The following is an 8134-nucleotide window of genomic DNA, read 5'->3' on the forward strand; positions in this document are numbered from 1 at the left end:
AAAAGATCAAAAGAAATGGCTCCTTCCTCCCACAGGCCATTGTGCAGGGTCTGACCCCTGCAGCCAAGGTCAGTCCACCACCATCCACAACCACAGGGCTGTTGACACACCTCCTGGTCCCAGGACAGAACTGGGAAAGAGCCACAAGAAAATGCAAGACCGAAAGGTGGGCCTTGAACCTGCACCCAAGGCCCAGAGCTGAATCAGAGTTTCATCACCTTAAATGGTTTTGACCCAATGAACCTGGATTCCCTTAAAGACAGAGACAGTCCATTGTATAAACTATAGTTTATAGACAGCTTCATACTGGGTTCATAGGGGCATAATGCCACTCATTCCTGGTCATTCCCCTAAATTCTTAGAGGATCGCTTTGCCTTTTGAATCAGAGAGTTGCAAAGTTCCATGAAGAATGGAACTTTGTGGTGCCAAGGTGGCTCAGGTGGTTGAGAAATGGCCTTTTTGTTTCAGCTCGGGTCAGGATCTCTGGGTCCTCCCATCCTTTGGGTTCCAAGCTCAGCAAGGGGTCTGCTGGAGTTCCCCTCCCTTTCCCTCCAAACCCTCCCCACTTGTTGCACTATAAATAAACAAACAAACAAATGAAAAAAAAAAAAAAGAATGGTCTTATGGATAAGCACAAAATCAAGAGACAGTGACTGAACAGAATTTGAGAAGGTATTCACCCCCAGATCATGAATGGCCCCCTATACCCTCCGACTCTGGTCGCTCTACTCAGTGGCAGAGACCAGACCATGGAGATACCAGTCCTGAGGGACCTGGCCACAGTGGCCTTCCGTGATGCTTATGCCATACCATCACCCTTACTAGGGAAGACCTGGGGAGGTTCAATGCCTGGAGAGTGATCATGAGGATTGGCAGCAGCTAAGAGAACGTTGACATCAAGGCTGCTGGCAAGCTTAGGATCACCACGTGCAACATCCCTCAGTAGCAGCAGAAGAGAGGGGCTGATTCCTGCATCTGTCACATCCTTAACCTATACCAGCGGAACACATGGTTGTACCAGGTGCTGCAGGAAGGCACACTGGTCCAAAATGTTAAGCAGATGAAAACCCAGCGAGTTGTCCGCATCCACAGGGAGGCACTGGGCCTCATCCGCTTCTGTTGCATTTCTGTTCCAGACAAGTTCTTTGGATTCAGCATCATATTTTATGACCCCTACTTAAAGGACAGGGTACAGTAGACCCTGGGTATGCAGAGGGCCTATCCCCTTTAGGACTTACTGTATCAGAGCAACTAAGTCTCTTTGCACTATAATCTCAATGAACATAACCCACACCGCATCAGTAAGGCATGGAGCATTCCTAGTGAACATGGTCAGTGGTGGGCTGGTGGACGAGAAAGTCTTAGGCTGAGCACTCAAGGAAGGCAGGATACAAGGGGCAGCCCTCCAAGTGCATGAATCAGAGCCTTTCAGTTTTGCTCAGGGTCCCTTGAAAGATGCACTGCATCTCACTTGTAAACGCCACATAGTCTGGTATAGTGAGCAAGCCTCTGCCAGGCAATCACAGGTCACATCCCCGAAAGCTTAAAACACTGTGAACCAGGAATTCTTTTTCATAGCCCCTCCCTAGTCAGTAATAGATCATCAAGCTCTCCTCGAGCCAGGCATTGTGGGTGTGGCTCCCAGAGGACTTCCTGAAGCCAGGGAAGGGACCATCCCTGGAGGCCTGCTGGTGACTCACAATCTCCCTGCAGAGCCACACCCTTCCCAGGCTCCTTCTCCCAGCCAGCCTACAAAACACGAAGATAATAGAAAGCACCTCAGTGAACAATAGCAGAGAATGACAAATGGTAATCATTCAGATAAACTTGCAACCAAGAGACAGTGAAAAAGTACAGGAACTGAGAAAAGGAATTTGACTTTTTAACTGATTCCGGACATATGCATCTTTGATATTGCAGGGTTAAAAGAGCTAGAAGCCCAGACACAGGAAAGCTGAAGCTGTCTTCTGGTTACAGAGCGCTGAAAGATTAGGATGTGATTTATTAGCAACCAACGTCTGTTATTATGTGTCGTCCTCTTCATCTGTGCATCAAATCACAAAGAATAAATGAATCTTTTTCCTTCATTAGTCCTTTGGGCACAGCAGGTCCTGAATACCTTGCTTTAGAATGTTGCTTCAAGCAGTTCCAAAAGTCAAAACAAAAAATACTAAGAGGAAACCCCCATCATCTGACTCTAGTCCCCTCAGTGCATGATGGCTGAAGACCTCTTTTGATAATAGGAAAATTAAATTACTACAAAATGGGGAGAAAACTGTCTGTGTTAGGCAACTGCCAGCATAGGACTGAAGACCATTCAGGCTCCTGTACAGAAGTCTCTCTCCCATCTCAATTGCACACTGAGCTGGCAAGTTGGTTGTGAATTCAGTAATAACCGCCAATGATGCAAGAAAAAAAGAAAGAAACAAAGAAACAAAGTAACAAAGAAGAAAAGAAGGAGGTGGAGAAGAAGGAGGAGGAAAGAAGGAAGGAATGGGAAGGGAGGAAAACAAAGGAAGAAAAGAAAAAGAAAGAACTAAGTTAGGGGGTGGGATTATGGACATTGGGGAGGGTATGTGCTTTGGTGAGTGCTGTGAAGTGTGTAAACCTGGTGATTCACAGACCTGTACCCCTGGGGATAAAAATATATGTTTATAAAAAATAAAAAATTTAATAAATAAATAAATAAATAAAATTTTTAAAAAAAGAAAGAACTAAGTTGTATAAGCTGTTTATATTCAAATATATATTTCTCAGTTTCAGATCCTCAGCTACATTATTGAGTGGAAAGTCTTGACCTAAAAGAGTTCAAGCAAATGTTACATTTTCTTATGTCTCAGAAAACACTTTTTATGGTAACTTGTCAGATTGTCTATGCATAAACCCACATTTTTAGACATTGATAACATCTTATTTATGTGAACACTAATGGTGTGTGACTGATTTTTAACAAATCCTATTAGATTTGTAAAAACTAGTTACATGTTATATTCATAGTCTTCTGTGAATCATCACTTTTTATTTGAGAGATGGCCTATTTTGAGCTATTGTATAGAGATATTCCTGTGTTTGTGACCAAAAAAAGTTTACAATTTTCCCAAACAGAAAAATAATGGCTATAAGAAATGTTTCATTCTAGTGTGAGTTACCATTACTGTATTTGTTTATTGTAAAGGTAGACCTTTAGCATTCAGTGTAGTTTTCAATAAAAAGTAATAAAAACTTGTTTAAAAAAAAAAAAGAACAAAGTGGGGTGCCTGGGTGGCTCAGTGGCTTAAACCCCTGCCTTCGGCTCAGGTCATGATCTCAGGGTCCTGGACTTGAGCCCCACATCAGGCTCTCTGCTCAGTGGGGAGCCTGCTTCCCCCTCTCTCTCTGCCTACCTCTCTGTCTACTTGTGATCTCTCTCTCTGTCAAATAAATAAATTAAAAATCTTTAAAAAAAAAAAAAAGAAATAAACAAGAGTATTCCATGTAGAGCTACTTTGTATGTGTATGTGGATACATATATATATACATGGAATACTACATGGAATACTCTTGTTTATTTCTTGTATATATACAAGAAATTGTATATTTCTTGAATATATAGTTGTATATTTCTTGTATATATATTTATTTCTTGTATATATATATGTATATACTTGCATACATATGTATATGTGTATATACCTTATGTATATATCTATAAATATTTATGTGTGTGTCTGTGTCTCTACTTCATGTATCTATGGTTTTGCTCTTTTTTCTTTCTTTTTTTTTTTTGTCACATAACCATAGGCTAATTGTCTAATGGCTCAAAGTTTTCATTTCTTCATTTTGGACAATAATTTCTATTATTCAGTGTTGCTAATAGGATTAGAGATAACACATGGAAATATGGAAATAGTCTAGAATATTATGGCTGTTCAATGAATAGTAGCTGTTCTCACTGTCATTTACATTCTACCTTACATTATTATATTTTGATTTGTTACATCTATATTAATTATAATTGCCATAAGGGTAAGAATCATTTCATTCCCTACAGTACCAAGCATAAAATTCTGTTAAGATCAAGTTTTCTGACACATAGAAAATGGGAAGACATTCCATGCTCATGGATTAGAAGAATAAATATTGTTAAAATGTCTATACTACCCAAAAGAATCTACACATTCAGTTCAATCCCTGTCAAAATACCAACAGTATGTTTCACAGAAATAGAATAAACAACTCTAAAATTTATATAGAACCACAAAAGATTCCAAATAGACAAAGCAATCTTGAAAAAGAAAAGCAAAGCTGGAGGCATCACAATTCTGAACTTCAAGTATATTACAAAGCTATAGTAATCAAAACAGTACGGTACTGGCATAAATACAGACACATAGATCAGTGAAACAGAATAGAAAATCCAGAAATAAATCCACAACTATACAGTCAATTAATCTTCAACAAAGCAGGAAAAGCTATCCAATGGGAAAAAGACAGACTCTTCAACAAATGGTGTTGGGAAAACTGGACAGCAACATGCAAAAGAACAGAACTGGCCCACTTTCTTATACCATACACAAAAATAAATTAGAAATAGATTAAAGACCTAAAAGTGAGACCTGAAACCATCAAAAACCTAGAAGAGAACAAGGGCAGTAAGTACCTTGACATCAGCCTTAGCAACTTCTTACTAGACACGTCTCCAAAGCAAGAAATGGACTCTTAACTATAGAGAACAAATTGATGGTTACCAGAGGGGAAATTGGGTGGGGAATGGGTTAAATAGGTGATGGGGATTAAGGAGTGTACTTGTGATGAAGATCAGATGAAGAATTGTTGAATCACCATATTGTATACCTGAAACTAACACATGACACTATACGTTAACTAACTGGAATTGAAATAAAAAATTTTGGCTCAGTGAGTTAAAGCCTCTGTCTTCAGCTCAGGTCATAATCCCAGGGTCCTGGGATCGAACCCCACATCAGGCTCTCTGCTTGGAGGGGAGTCTACTTCCCCCACTCTTTCTCTGCCTGCCTCTCTGCCTACTTATGATCTCTGTCAAATAAATAAATAAAATCTTTTAAAATAAAAAAATAAATAAAAAATTTTTAAAGGTGCAAGTTCTTCAATATAATGTACAAAACAAAGAATAGGTAATTAAAGAACACTTGAAAAATACTCCCAATTTAATTTGATCAATCTATAGCCATATATAATGTAGGAAGGACCTCACACAACAGGCTACAGCTACAATCACAATGTTATCTCTTCCTCATAACTTCAGAATATTATTGATAATGCTAGGCTTAGAATTCCTTCTCAAAAGAATTCTTTGGGGTACCTGGGTGGCTCAGTCAAATAATTGTCAAACTCTTAATTTCAGGTTGTGAGATCAAGCACCACCCCTTCCCCACCACCCTCCCCCAACAGGATCCACACTAGCATGGAGCTTGCCTAGGATTCTCTCTCCTTCTCCCTCTGCCCCCCAACTAGTACATGCACTCTCTATATATATCCAAAAAAAGAAAGAAAGGAAGAAAGAAATTAAGAAAGAAAGAAAAAGAAAGAAAGAAAGAAAGAAAGAAAGAAAGAATTCAAGTAGAAAGTACTGTACAAAGCAAGTTTTTTCCATCTTTCAAATATTTATAATTTAGGACAGAGAAGTTTTAAAATTAGGGTAAAGCATTTACCTATACAAATTATATTTCTGTTTTGTCTTCTAAAACCATAGATTTTTCTGATTTTCAGAAGGGTGTGTGTGTGTGTGTGTGTGTGTGTGTGTGTTTCAAATTTAATTACCTTCAAATGGACAAACCAAACAAAAGAGAAACAGATTTGCAGATACAGGAGACATACTGTTGGTTACAAGAGGGAAGGAAATAGGAGGGTGGGCACCCTTACTTAAGAGTATTAAGAGATACAAGCTTCCCACTAGAAGATAAATGAGTCACGGGGATATAATATACAGCATAGGGAATATAGTCAATAATATTAAAATAACTTTGTATGGTGACAAATGGCAACTAGTCTTATTGTGGGGATCCTCTCATAATGTATAAATTATCAAGTCAGCTCTTCACTGAGCTCTCCAGGCCACACTGTCTCCCTTCCCCTCTGCACTGCTAAAAATCACAGCCTCTCAGGTTGTGCGCCCCATAACAATACTCCCAGAGGTGGAGCTCAGGGCCAGCACATCTCTGTCCTTTGTGCTTCAAAAATGCAAGCTGCCCCTGGATCCTGTCTGGGGGCTGCACTGAAGTCTGTTCCCTGCCACTACCAGTCTGTGAGTCTGTGCCAGGTCTCCAACGCTGGACACTTCTGCTCTCCCCTATCATATCACCTTCCCAGGTCCAGCTTATGGCAGCTCCCTCTCCCCTCTGTTTATCTTCCAATAACTTCCACACAGCAAAGGAAACAGTCAACAAAGAGGCAATGCATGAAATGGGAGAAGTATTTGCAAATGACACTACAGATAAAGGGCTGGTATCCAAGATCTGTAAAGAATTTCTCAAACTCAACACCCAAAAAAACAAATAATCAAGTCAAAAAAATGGGCAGAAGGCATATAAATGGCTAGCAGACACATGAAAAAAAAAATGTTCATCATCATTAGCCATCAGGGAATTTCAAATCAAAACCACACTGAGATACCACCTTATACCTGTTAGGATGGCAAAAATTGACAAAGCAAAAAACAATAAATGTTGGAGAGTCTGTGGAGAAAGGGGAACCCTCTTACAATGTTGGTGGGAATGCAACTTGGTGCAGCCACCTTGGAAAACAGTTTGAGGTCCTCAAAAAGTTAGAAATAGAGCCTTATTATGAACCAGCAATTGGACTACTAGGGATTTACCCCAAAGATACAGATGTATTGAAAAGAAGGGCCATATACACCCAAGTGTTCATAATAGCAATGTCCATAATAGCCAAACTATGGAAGGAGCCGAAATGCCCTTCAACAGATGAATAGATAAAGAAGATGAGGTCCATATATACAATGGAATATTACTTAACCCTCAGAAAGGATGAATACCCAACTTTTGCATCAACACGGATGCAAATGGTGGGGATTATGCTAAGTGAAATAAGCAGAGAAAGACAATTATCATATGGTTTCACTTACATGTGGATCATAAGGAATAGCATGGAGGACATTAAGAGAAGGAAGGAAAAAATGAAGGTGGGGAAATCAGAGCAGGAGATGAACCATGAGAGACTCTGGACTCCAGGAAAGAAACTGAGGGTTTCAGGGGGGAGGTAGGTAGGGGGATGGGTGAGCCTGAAAATAAGTATTAAGCAGGGCACATATTGCAAAGAGCACAGGTTTTATACAAAAACAATGAATCATGGAGCACCACATCAAAAACTAATGAAAACCCCATATAGGAGTATGGTGACTAATATAACATAATAAAAATAAATAAATAAAATTTTAAAAAGAAGTAAATACTCCTTGCATTGGCATCAAGTTTTATCTGCTATAAATAAATGTATATTTTTGTTACTAAAAAAAAATCAAGTCACTATAATGTACACCTGAAACTAACAGGATTTTGAATGTCAATTACATATCAATTAAAAAAAAGTCCTATTATTGAAGAAATCTTAGAAACAGAAAAAAAGGATAAAATCATATTTATATTATTCATATAAAATTGCCCACCAAAGTATATATTTTATTCTTAACTCATGATTACATTTTCTTTTTCCATTCATTAATTTTCAGGTTATTTCATATATTTTCTATATTGCAACTAAAAGATTATTTTATAAATCATCTGTCATTTTTTTGCACGCTTTAGGAGATGTTTACCAAACCACAATTGAGTGGGAAAAAGAAAGCTTTTTGGAAGTAGAGAGCTGACATTTAAATTGCAGTTCTCCCAATGACTGACGTTCCTCATCTGTAAAATATAAATAAAAATACCACCTTTTATACACTAACAAATATTTAGTCTGTGAGATCTAGATGACATTGTTTATGTAGAAGTATTTTAAGTGACACCATGTTTTTATTATCACCAATATCTTAAATATACCCTCATACCACCCTACATTTGTGCTTTATGACAGTAACTATTTTTTTTCACTGGTATGAAGTTGACATACAGCATTATATTAGTTTCAGGTGTACAATATAGTGATTCAACATTC

At 38.4% G+C, this 8134-nt stretch overlaps 1 pseudogene; it reads left to right on the forward strand.

Moving 5' to 3' along the window:
- The first annotated feature begins 624 nt into the window (after positions 1 to 624).
- Positions 625 to 1794, forward strand: LOC131815116 (C-terminal-binding protein 2-like; annotated as a pseudogene).
- The last annotated feature ends 6340 nt before the right edge of the window (positions 1795 to 8134 follow it).

The sequence above is a fragment of the Mustela lutreola genome, chromosome 14 (assembly GCF_030435805.1).
Source record: "Mustela lutreola isolate mMusLut2 chromosome 14, mMusLut2.pri, whole genome shotgun sequence".
Taxonomy (NCBI): domain Eukaryota; kingdom Metazoa; phylum Chordata; class Mammalia; order Carnivora; family Mustelidae; genus Mustela; species Mustela lutreola.